Genomic DNA, 12,190 nt, shown 5'->3' on the forward strand with positions numbered 1-12,190 from the left:
ACTCTTGATGCTATTGTAGAATTTTCCGGCGCAACTCACCATGTCGTTGTCGCTTACAATTGATGACACCGGCAAGCGATGTAGGTTGATGAGCATGTTAACGACACCCTTGGATGCATCTGCGAACATAACTGTTTGTTTTCTTGTATCAATGTAAAGCTTCAAGCTCACTTTTGTTGATGTTGATGGTGTTGCCATCTAAAAAATAAATAGAGCAAAATAAAGCAGACATAAAAACCAATAGTTGAATTAAAAGAAAATTTAAGCCACTGAAAAAATCAATCGACTGGATCTATGTACACAAACATTACAAAAATAATAATAGATAGGCAAGTTTTTTCAAATAGCATAGAATTTGAGATAAATTATTGTTCAAGATTTGTGATTAGTGTGTCTCTCTATGGATGATATATATATATTATATATATATTTTGTAAATAAAATTCATTTTTAAAATATTGCATTATTTGTAATTAGTATAGGAAATACAAATAGCTCCAAAGTCCCACCAACAACACAAAATACCCTAAAGTCTTAAGGTCCTTAGATGTAATTAATTTTTATGTACATTTATTAAAATACTTTTTTTAAAAAAAAATGTCCCTCAATATATAACTATTAAATAAATATATTTTCTATCTAATCACAAATTTGTCTAATCACAAAAATATATATATATATCACAAAAATATATATATTTTCTATATTTTCTATAGATAGAAAATATAGAAAATATATATATTTTTAAAAAAAATGTCCCTCAATATTTTTGTGATAGGCAAGCTGTTCCTTGTTTTAGTTTCCCCCCTCCCCCCAAAATTTGGAAATCGCACATCAACTATTATTTTTTAAATTGATATGTTACACACACACACATATTTACATGTGAATATACCAAAATATATTAAAAATGTAATATTTTCATTTATTATTCATATTTATTTTTAAAACTAATATAATTATGTATTTTTCAAGTATTCCTATCTTATAATTTTCAGATTGTAAAATTATTTTGATAAAATCTGTCATGAGTACTACATCGGAGAGCCTCACAAGTGGTGTGGGATTTACAAGTGTGAGGGGCTTTCTCACTCAATAAGCTCATCTTTTGATATGAGTTCTCCCTTTAAGCTTGTGCTTGTCACATTAGTGATTTCATTGAGAGGTTATTATTACAGAAAGGGCTACTCACAGAGGGTTCTAACAAGCAAAAGGCCGAGTGAAGTACTGTGGAGTGAAGCCACTAGAGATATCAGCACTTGACGAGGTGGCATCCCACATAGGAAAGCCTCACAAGTGATGTAGGATTTATAAGTTTAAAGGGTTTGATAATTTTCAATATTTCACTGAATTTTATAGTGTTTTTAATGTAATTGAAAGTTATTTTTTTAAATTTATTAGGAAAAATATGATTAAGTGAATGATTATGTGTGAAAATAGATATGAAAATGTAATTGAAAGTTAGTGGATCAATTTTAGCATTAGTTATGAGTTTTATACATGTAAGGAGGCCTAATTTATAGGCCCAAAGGTAAAAATTTTGAAGCCCAAGTCCAATAAAGTAAATCTAAAAAGGAATTTTGCATAGGTCCTATTTGTTGTAGCGAAACATGATTTTAATAAAACCCACATTTTATCTTCAACGAGTTTTTAGGATTAGATGACCTCATTTTCGAGTATTCCTAACTTACAACAACTGTAAAACATTCAGGGAGAGAAAAAAGAGCCAAAGGAGAGTTGAAGAAACTTGAATTTAGTAAAAAATCAAGGATTTTGCTCAAGATTGCTCTGATTAAGCTTGTCTTGTCCTTCTTCTCTTTACTTTGCTGTATATATTGTTGATTTTTCCTGTTATTAGAGCTATGTGTGGTTGATTTTCTCTTAATTTAGGATAGCTATGAACTGATTCTTGAATTAAAACATGTTTTAATCATTTATTTGAGATTAATATTAGTTTTGTTTATTTAATCTTGTGTTTATTTGTCTACTTGGTGCTTGGCCAACATTGAGTGTAAATTTGGAGGTTCAAGTTTTGCCTTGAAAAAGAAAAATCTGAAATAGATCATTACATTGAGTAATGTGGGATTAGAATTTATCTTAATTTGCTAATAGGATAGGAATATACCTATTGAACCGATATAATCATATTAGAGTGAGTTTATTCCTTTTTGCCTTTTGAGCATTTGTATTAGAAATAGTATATTAATTCAAGAGGGAGTGTAATTAATTGGAAGATAATTATCTTTATTAATATTCTAGATTAACAAATTAATATTAAGTGAATTTATTTAGATAATTACATGCTCTATGAATTGAAGAAGGAATTAGCCACCTTAAGTTGCCTTGACTTTTTGTTGTTATTGGAATTTTAGTTTTAATGCATTTATATTACTTAATTCCTCGTGGGATCAACCTTTACATACCAATATATTACATGTTGACATGTACACTTATAGTAAAATATTTTTGTGTGCATTAGATTTTTGCTTTCACCCAATAAGCTAGTCTTTTAAGATAGCTCTCCTTTTGAGCCTGTACTCATTACATTGGTCCTTTCATTAGGAGGCTCCCCAATGTGGGACTCATGACAATAATATGACAAGCACAAGCCCAAAAGGGGAGCCCGTCTCAAAATACTAACTTAGTAAGAGTGCCCCTAAACCTATAATCCCAACGACTCCCACTCAACAGCACTTTACTCAGCCGCAGCTGGTCAGAACCCTCCGTAGGTAGCCCTTTTTGAGACCACAAGCCTAAAGTAAGTGGCACCACTACCCAACATCACTTGTGAAGTTTCCTGATGTAAAACTCATGACAATGCCACCTCGTCAAGAGTTGACGTCCTTGGAGGCTCCACTCCATGACACTTCACTCAGCTTCCTACCAGTTAGAACCCTCTATAGGTAGCCCTTTTCGTGATATTAGCTTCTCAATGAAAGCAACAATGTGATGGGCACAAGCCTAAAAGGAGAACCCATCCTAAAAACTAGCACCTTGTTAAGAGTCGACATCCCTAGCAGCTTCACTCTATGACACTCTTGCCAGTTAGAACCTTTCGCGGGTGGCCCTTTCCAAGACATTGGCATCTCAATAAAAGCATCAATGTAACAAGCACAACCAAAAGGGAAAGTCTATTCCAAAAGATTAGCCTATTAAGAGGGAAAATTCCTTAAACTTATAAGCCTCATATCACTTATGAGGTTCCCTGATGTAGGATTCGAGATAATGCCACCCCTTCAAAAGTTGACATCTTTAGCAGCTCCACTCCACAACACTTTACTCAACCTCCTGCCAATTAAAACCCTCCATAGGTAGCATTTTCTATAACATTGACCTTTCAATGAAAGCACCAATATGACGAGCACAAGCCTAAAGGGAGAGCCCATCCTAAAAAAACTAACTTGGTATGAGTGTCCCTAAACCTATAATTCTGACGACTCTAGCTCCATGGTACTTCACTTAGTCGCAACCAGTCAAAACCCTCCATGGGCAGTACTTTTTAAGACCACAAGCCTAAAAGGAGTGGTACCACCATCGAATTGATTAGCCTGTTGGGTGGGAGAGCCTCTAAGCTTATAAACCTCGCATCATTTATGAGGTTCCTCGATGTGAAACTCATGACAATGCCACCCTTTTAAGACCCGACGTCCCCAGTGGCTCCACTCCACGACACTTCACTCAGCCTCATGCCGATTAAAACCTTCCATGGGTAACTCTTTCGGTGACACCAGCCTCTTAATAAAAGCACTAATATAACGAGCACAGCCTAAAGGGAGATCCCAATCCTAAACATATAATCCTAACAGATCTCGCTCCACAGCACTGCTATCGACCATGGCCAATCAAAACTCTCCATGAGTAGCCCTTTCTAAGATCACAAGCCTAAAGAGAGTGGCACCATTGCCCAAAAACTAGCCTAGTAGGAGTGTCCCTTAAACCTATAATCATGACAGTTCCCACTCCATGGCACTTCACTCGGTCACAGCTAGTCAAAACCCTCTGTGGGCAGCCCTTTTTGAGACCACAAGCCCAAAGAAAGTGATACCACTACCCAACAAACTAACCTTTTAGTTGAAACCCCCTTATACTTATAAATTTCACACCACTTGTGCTCTCTTGTGCTCTCCCTTTGGGCTTGTGCTCGTCATATTGGCAACTTTATTGAGATGTTGATGTCACGAAAAGGGCTACCAAAGGAGGTTTCTAATCAATAAGGACCGGGCGAAGTGCTGTGGAGTAGAGGCATCGGGGATATCAGCTCTTAATAGGGTGGCATTATCATGAGTCCTACATTGGAGAGCCTTACAAGTAGTGTAAGGTTTATAAGTTTAAGAAACTCTTACCTAACAGGCTTGTCTGTTGGGTGACGGTACAACTCCCTTTGAGCGTGTGGTCTCGAAAACAACTGCCCATGGAGGGTTTTAATCGACTGCAATTGAGTGAAATGCCATAGAGCGAGAGCTGTTGGGATTATAGGTTTGAAGGGCACTCCTACCAAGCTCGTCATTTGAAATGGGCTTTTCCTTTTAACTTGTACTCATTATATTAGTGATATCAAAATATTTTGATATTTCTATTAATATATTGAAAAAGTAAATAGTAAAAAATTCAAATAAAATGAATATAGAAATCAAATTCTAAATGATTATATTAAATTTTTATTTATCTTAGAATCTATTAATATAATAAAAAACTACAATTATAATAATAAAAAATTGAAAAATTAACAAATATTAATAATAACAAATTAAATAATAGATTAATGATTAATAAAAAATAGAAATCACAAAAAGATAATTAATCTATCTATAAAAGGAGATGATATCATATGAAAAATATAATTGATTAAGAGCAACCCACTGAAGGTTCTGATCAACAGGAGATCGAGTGAAATGCTATGAAATTTGAAAAGATGGCATTGTCATGAATCCTACATTGGAGTCTCACAAATAGTATGAGTTTTATAAATGTGAAAAACTCTCCCACCAAATGGACTAATTTTGAGATGGCTTCTTCTTTTGAACTGGTGTTTGTTAAAAAATCACTTATTTTAATTTTTTTAAAAAAATTAAAAGCTGACAATATAGTACATGTGACGCTTTTCTATAAATTTTGCCCCCAATTTGCACCCTGGTTCCGGCCCTGATCAAAGATTAAGGAACATGAACTGGCATTGTCTCGATAATTTTTTGGATTGTCCTTTTATTCCGTATTGCAACTCAACATTCTAGGCCTTCCCAACTCAATTTGAAAGGATTTGACACGGGACACGGATTAATCCACTTGTAGGACCCATTTGGACAGCAAACTCTCCTACTAAACATTTAACGTGATAGCATTTTTAGCACTCAAACTCAAGAATTCTAGTTAAACTGGTACAATTCTGTGGTCACATATATACTTGTGCCTTAGAGATTTATTGAAATGCTAACACTTCAACCTCCATAGAAAAATCCAATTCCATACATGGTAAAACCAACTGAGGAAACGCATTCACAAGATTCAATTGCTTTGAATAACCATCAATCGGATTGATTTTTTACCAGGGGACTTGGAGAATATGCTGAATATTATACTACTATTTTATATATTAACAAATCATTTTGAACATAAGTAGAAAAAGAATCACAATTTGTGTTCATGCTAAACGCAATTGAAGCCGAACGCAAAATCAAAGATCGTGACTTCTCGCTTTTTCCCCTCCCGCGGGCAGATCGACATCCACCGAAAGACATACCTTGTTCAGCAAATAGATTCGTCCTTAACATTTTCCCTCTTCGAAATCCGAATTGCGGGCATCAGCCTTCTGCCATGCGCCCCTGCAGCATCATGGGTACCCCAAAAACTGCCATCCAATGCATTTAGCATCGTAATGCGATGCTCAGGGAAGATGAAGATCCTTAGGCATCTTGCTCGTCGTGATAGTCTCCCATTGCTTTAGCGATGTGAGCGTCCCACGCTAATAAATATAAAACACCCTCAAGTGACTCCTTCAAAACCCATGCTGATTAAATCAACAATCCGAGTCAGTGATAGTCGGAGGAAAGTTCAAAAGCCGAGCTTTACCCATAAGCAAGCAATACTTCGTCTTTACCTATCTTTTGGCTGAAGAAATTCTGCGTAGTGAAGGAATCAAGCTGCTTGAAGTGCCAGTGTTATGCCCAAATACACGGCCTGGGTTTGAGCTTCCTATCGGTGTCTCTGCTTTTGACACTTTTTCTGCGATTCTGGGCCTCGCAGATGTAGATGGACCAATTTTCACAGGCTGCCACAATTTTGTCCCAATCAAAACATTGACTTTAACCACAAAAAATACAGCTTACATTGTACAAATATTATCATGCAGAGAAGATAAACTACTATAGGTTACAATTCTGTGGTACACACTTTTATTCCAGGTCAAATTACAATGCCATCTTTGAAACTGTATTCACATCCCTTTTCTTTCAGACAGTAAATTCACTAGAATAAATTCGTGCATCCAAACAGAACCCAACACGAGCCACACTGTTCTCAAAGCTTGTGAATAGTAGAGGTATCAACACTTTTTATATATTTTATATTGATTGACTTAATGATAATTTCTTTTACTGTTCGTTAATCACTAGAACAAAAGGCCACAGAGGTAAAGTCTGAAAAAAAATAATTAAAATAAGGGACGTTTATCTGGGTTTAAAGTAAAAGGCCCAAGCTAGAGATCACGTCAAATTCAAAGGGATGGTCTTACTTACAATTTTCACAATCTCTGCATTAAAATTCTGATCATCATGTGATGATCTGATCTGCATATTAACGCGCGCATTAACATTTGTTAATGGTCTTGCCTCTGCAATTTGAGCAGAACCGTTGATACCTGAAAAGGAACCCTAATGAATCAGAATTTTTTTCTTCCTTTTTTTGTTAGAAAAAGTTTGCTTCAGTATATCTTGTTAGATTGTGTTTTCACTCTTTCCAGACAGCAATGTCATGGGATTTTTTTTTCTTCTGCCTTTTCCTCTTTCAGAAGGAATCCATCTACAATCTCACTCTTCAAGGCAGTACCGATCTCAACATGTAAATCAAATAACTAAGCAAAATACTGACAGGCAGGTGAGTACCTTTATTCTTATCTACAACATTTGGTTCAACACGGCTAGGCACAACGCAGCAGGCTGCAAATTGTCATATAATAAAGTGAGTGAGAATAAAATCATACTAAACCTATCAGAAAATCCACATAAATATACAATTTTAGCATGCAATCACAACGGCTACCCAAAACATATCAAGAATATACTTACAGTTGATTGATCCTTCAACTTTGTCTGTTGTGATTGCTGAAATTTAAGCATGGTCCAGTCAAATATGTAGTCAAACTCGTATCCTGTTCATTTAATCAAGGCAAATTACAGTTGTGTCATACAAAGAGAGGATCCTGAAATACAGGAATCAGACCACCAGAAACATCATTTTGTTATGTAAAGTACTAAAACAAAATTGGCAACGCATAGCACTGTTCAGATTACATATTCCCAGGTACTAATGAACAAGAAGAATTAACACAGGCAGCTCAACAAATTTCGATGAGTTTCAAATTGGAAATTATCTTCAAGGTGTAAAACAATATGATAATAGAATACCAGATGAATGACTCTATATTCAACTAGGTTTGATCTCTACCCATTGCTTTGCATCAATAAATTGCACTTCTGTGCTCAAATATTGGAAGGAAATCTAGCATGCCCTGAGGAAGAAAATGACGTCTCAATTTAACAAATTAATGCAGCTAGACATAAAGCACTCAGTTTAGTTTTTATTCTTCTAAAGACCAACTTGTAAATTGGTACAGCGAAGCAACTTCAGTAGCTAGGTAGTGTTGCATCCCCATGGTAAACAACGTCGAAGTTTACTCTAAGATATATGTGAGTAGTTAACCAATCAGAACACCATAAGTTTAACTCTAAATTTAGACATTCTAGACTCTGCATCTAACATATTATGGTTAAAGCTACCACCTCATGAAAATTTTTATATAAATAAACCATGACTTGTGCAGAAAAAAAGTAGTTAAGCAGAAAGCATCTGATGATCCAAATAGCTAATACCTTCACGCGTAAATAAATCACGAAATAGGCGCTTCAAGAATCCATAATCTGGCCGTTGATCAAATGTCAACGAGTGGCAATAATGGAAGTAAGAAGCAAACTCCACAGGATAAGACTTGCAGAGGATCTGATAACAACAAATGAGTCAGACACTCAGCAAAATAGTTAACTGCCAAGAGTCTTTATGAATAAAATCTTCCTGAAATTATGAAAATATTTGTTTATTCCGTTAATTGCATTTCTTAAAGTGCAAGCTAATAAAATGATTGTTCAGTCAGGGATAAGCATGCAAAACTAGGTTTTACGATTGAATTTGCTTCCTGTTTAACCTAATCATATCAATTTCAAGTGTCCAAATCCTAGATTCCCCCACATTGCATTCCCCATCTTCACCCAAAAAAAAGAAGGGGAGACACCAGCCTGCCCACATGAAAGCAGCAGTATGAATTTTTTTCCTTTTTTTTTTTTTGGTTGGGAGGTTTGGGGGGGGGGGCACCAAACGTTTTCCAAACTTAATCCATAGATGTACCTCGATTGAAGTGGATAACTTCTTCTCACAGATCTTGTCATATTTTTGCTTTTTAGTGGCAGCTCTCAGACCCTGCCAAGGAAGGCTAAAAGGAAGAAGCAATTGATCAAGCCACTGTAACTCAAACTCAAATTAATAGTTTTTCCAACTCAAGATGCCAAATATTATAATGAATAGAGAGAGACATACCTTCCCCTTAAGAAGTAAAGAAGAACATAACCAAGAGACTCCAAATCATCCCGTCTACTTTGCTCTAGAGAAATAAAACCAGAATTGTGAGAATTTATACAACTCAGTTTATGGACCCAAAAAAGAACATTTAATACTCACCAATTCCCAAATGAGTATTGCAACTTGCATAACGGGCAGTGCCTGTTAAATTCTTGTTCTCCCTGGATGAGTTTATCAAGGTAAAAGAAACCAAGATAAGCAATAGTAATGTGGGTTGTTAAACTAAGTATAAATATATCTATAAGAATTTAGAAAAATTAGTCAATTTATTCTTAAGTTCAGGACTCATCCAAAAATCACAAATTGGAAACGTTCTCCACAGACAAGCAACAATAAGCATTTACTAGGGAAAATATTATCTATTTTAACGGATATAATGCAGGGACAGGTACATACAGTAGATTAGCAGGGTTTTCAAAGTCTTGATGATAAGCATAATAAAAATGTTTTGTTTAATTCAGCAAAGGAGGCCCTGGAGGTAGACCTCTAAACTGAATGTTCCATCACCAATGGTTTGGATTAAGCGCAATTACTATGCTAAAAGCCATAACACCAAATCAAATTAATGTCATTCGTTCATCCATCTAGAACTTCTGTAAAGCTAATGTAAACTGTATCACCATGAAAAATATAATGCATCACCATCTTATCCTGTTTTTAAGAAAAATATAATCTGACAAGCATGAAAAAATAAAAATCATGACTACAAGCCCTTCTAATATGCAAACCGAGCATATAAAGTTTATCAAGAAATATAAGGCGAAAACAGAGAGAGAATAAATAAGAATCATGCAATCTGACAATATTCAATAAGAGGCATCATAAACAAAACATACCTGTAAGCAATATGCTTGGTGGTAGGATCCTTATATCTTTTTGCAAGTCCAAAATCAATCATATAAACCTGGTGATTTTAGCAAATTGCAGAGAACAAAGACAGGAATGAGAAATTGAAAGCTTAAAATAAATTACTAGACTATCCAGACAAATTAATTCTACCTGATTTGCTTTTCTCCCTAGACCCTAAGGAAGTTATCTGGTTTGATGTCTCTATGCAAAAATCCCTTTGAATGTAAATACTCTATCCTTGCAACTGTGGGTCAAGTAAACAAAACAGGCTAAGTTTTGCATTCATGAGTCTTAGTTGAAGGATTGTGTAGGTGGTAGTTTCAAGGGAAAAAACAAACAAAAAGAAGGAAGCAATTCTCAGAAAAATTAATAATTACCATCTGATCAGCCAGCATCAAAACTGTTTTTAATGAAAACTTCCCCCCACAGTATACAAAAAGATCCTCAAGACTTGGTCCCAAAAGATCCATAACTATAACGTTATTGTCTCCATCAATACCATACCATTTCATAGTTGGAACACCACCTAAAAAGAAAAGAGTATGAGGAATAGGAAACTGATAATTCATGGCAAATTTGTACGAGCATGTAATTCAAACAAGTAGAAATGCTTCTATAATATCTTACTTCCTCCTTGAAGGGCATTGTATAACTTGGCCTCATATAGTAGTTGTGGATGTCTAGTCTTCTTGCTCTCCTGAAAATCAAGAAACATAAATGTTATGAAGCACACTTAACATATGCAAATTCTTGCATACAAAGAGAGATATCCCAAAAGAGAAGCTACAACCTTTTGTGAAGTAGACATAGTTCTTCTATATATCATATATAGTCCAAATCACTATTTTATTACTTTTCATGCACCAAGCTTATGCAAACACTTATGCTCTAGTCACATATACAAAATCATGTACATCCAAATTAAAATGCTACAATTTTTTTTTAATTACATATCTATATGTATGTATGTATGTATGTATATTAATTGTAAACCCACGTGTAAGCACTTAGCGTGTATATATTTGGGTTCAAACTCGCAACTCTTACTAAATGAAAGTGACACAATAACCACGGAGCCAGAGGCTCATCCCCTAAAATGCTACAACTTAGAAGGCAAGAAACAAACTTTATCCCTTAGAAATGACCAGCGTAAGAAATCAGTCTTAAGGATGTAGGTGTGTTAAAGACAAAAAATGGCTTCAAATTCACATTATAGATGAAATGTTTACCTTCCAACCGCAGTTCTCTTAACACAGTAGTGTTAGTCAGTAATGAATAATGGCTAGCTACTAGAGACACAAAAGGCCCACAAAAATAAAAAAAATATTGCATGTGATTCTGGGCAAACCAGAAACACATGCAATTCAAAACCATTTTCGATATAACAAGAAGAAGCCTCTGCTTAAACTCCACCTAGAAAGGTAACGTATCATGACCCTTACAATAAAAGACGTTTTTAAAATAGGCAGCCGCTGAGATAACAGCACTAAACTTCAGGGTGTCTTGTTGTCATCAATATCTTCGACACAAGTTGTTAGCACGATCTCACGTTTAGAAAAGATGTATCAACTTGTTGGGACGATCATGACTTATCAGTGAAAAAGCTTTTCCCTTCTTTAAAATAAAATATCAAACTTCAGCTCTCAGTTATTTCGTTTCACAGAAAACAATTACATAACAAGATATACACTTGCTCACTAACCGTTTCCTTCCCTCTCCGTCCTCTGGTAACCTAGCGGACAAGTCATGGCATGACATGCAACACGGATAAACAAGAAGGGGAAAAATGAAGCTTTCATAAAATAATCTACAACCCGAAGTATCAAAGCCCAATTACTAGCAGCAATCAAAAAATGAATTTAGACTCACCATCTTGACGGCTACAATCTCAGATGTCTCAATATCGGCAGCTGTAAAACAACAGTTTCACCGAAAACTATAATCAGCGTATCAAGTCGTAGACCAACAACCAAACTCTACTTTGAAGATGAGAAGAATTTAACCAAAACACAAGGCAGGGAGAGAAATGAAGCAACGAGATGGAAGCAAACATACCAATGTAAATTTCACCGAACGACCCGCTACCTATCTTCCGACCCATCTTGAACCTCCCTCCAATGATCCTCTCCATTATCTAATATCCCTTCTCTCCTTCCCCGCAAATCGAACCGATTGGGGCGCCCCGAGAACGAATAGTAGGCCTTTGCAATGTGGGGTGTTGAAAAGGAGAAACTTTGCAGGGAGTCAGAGACGCGCAAGCAGGCAAAAAGCAAGACCCTGTTAGGATTATTCTCACGAATATGAGAGGGAAGGTTTAAGCCAAAAAATGGGGTTTGCTGGAGAAGAAGAGAGATAAAAGCACAGAGGGTGGTAGGCGGCGACGAAAACACAGCTTGGGACAAATCGGCGACACCTGCACGTCTGAGGGTCAAGGAGAGGGAAGAGCAAATCAGAGCTTATTTATAAAAATAGGGTTATTTTGGGAAACGGATAAAAG

General features: G+C 35.7%; 1 pseudogene; it reads right to left on the reverse strand.

Annotated features, from left to right (window-relative positions):
* Positions 1 to 5,559: 5,559 nt before the first annotated feature.
* LOC129302430 (casein kinase 1-like protein 4) lies at positions 5,560 to 12,148 on the reverse strand (annotated as a pseudogene).
* Positions 12,149 to 12,190: the final 42 nt, after the last annotated feature.

Source organism: Prosopis cineraria, unplaced genomic scaffold, assembly GCF_029017545.1.
Source record: "Prosopis cineraria cultivar Desert tree isolate PC_DT_omini unplaced genomic scaffold, ASM2901754v1 PC2, whole genome shotgun sequence".
In the NCBI taxonomy this organism is placed as follows: domain Eukaryota; kingdom Viridiplantae; phylum Streptophyta; class Magnoliopsida; order Fabales; family Fabaceae; genus Prosopis; species Prosopis cineraria.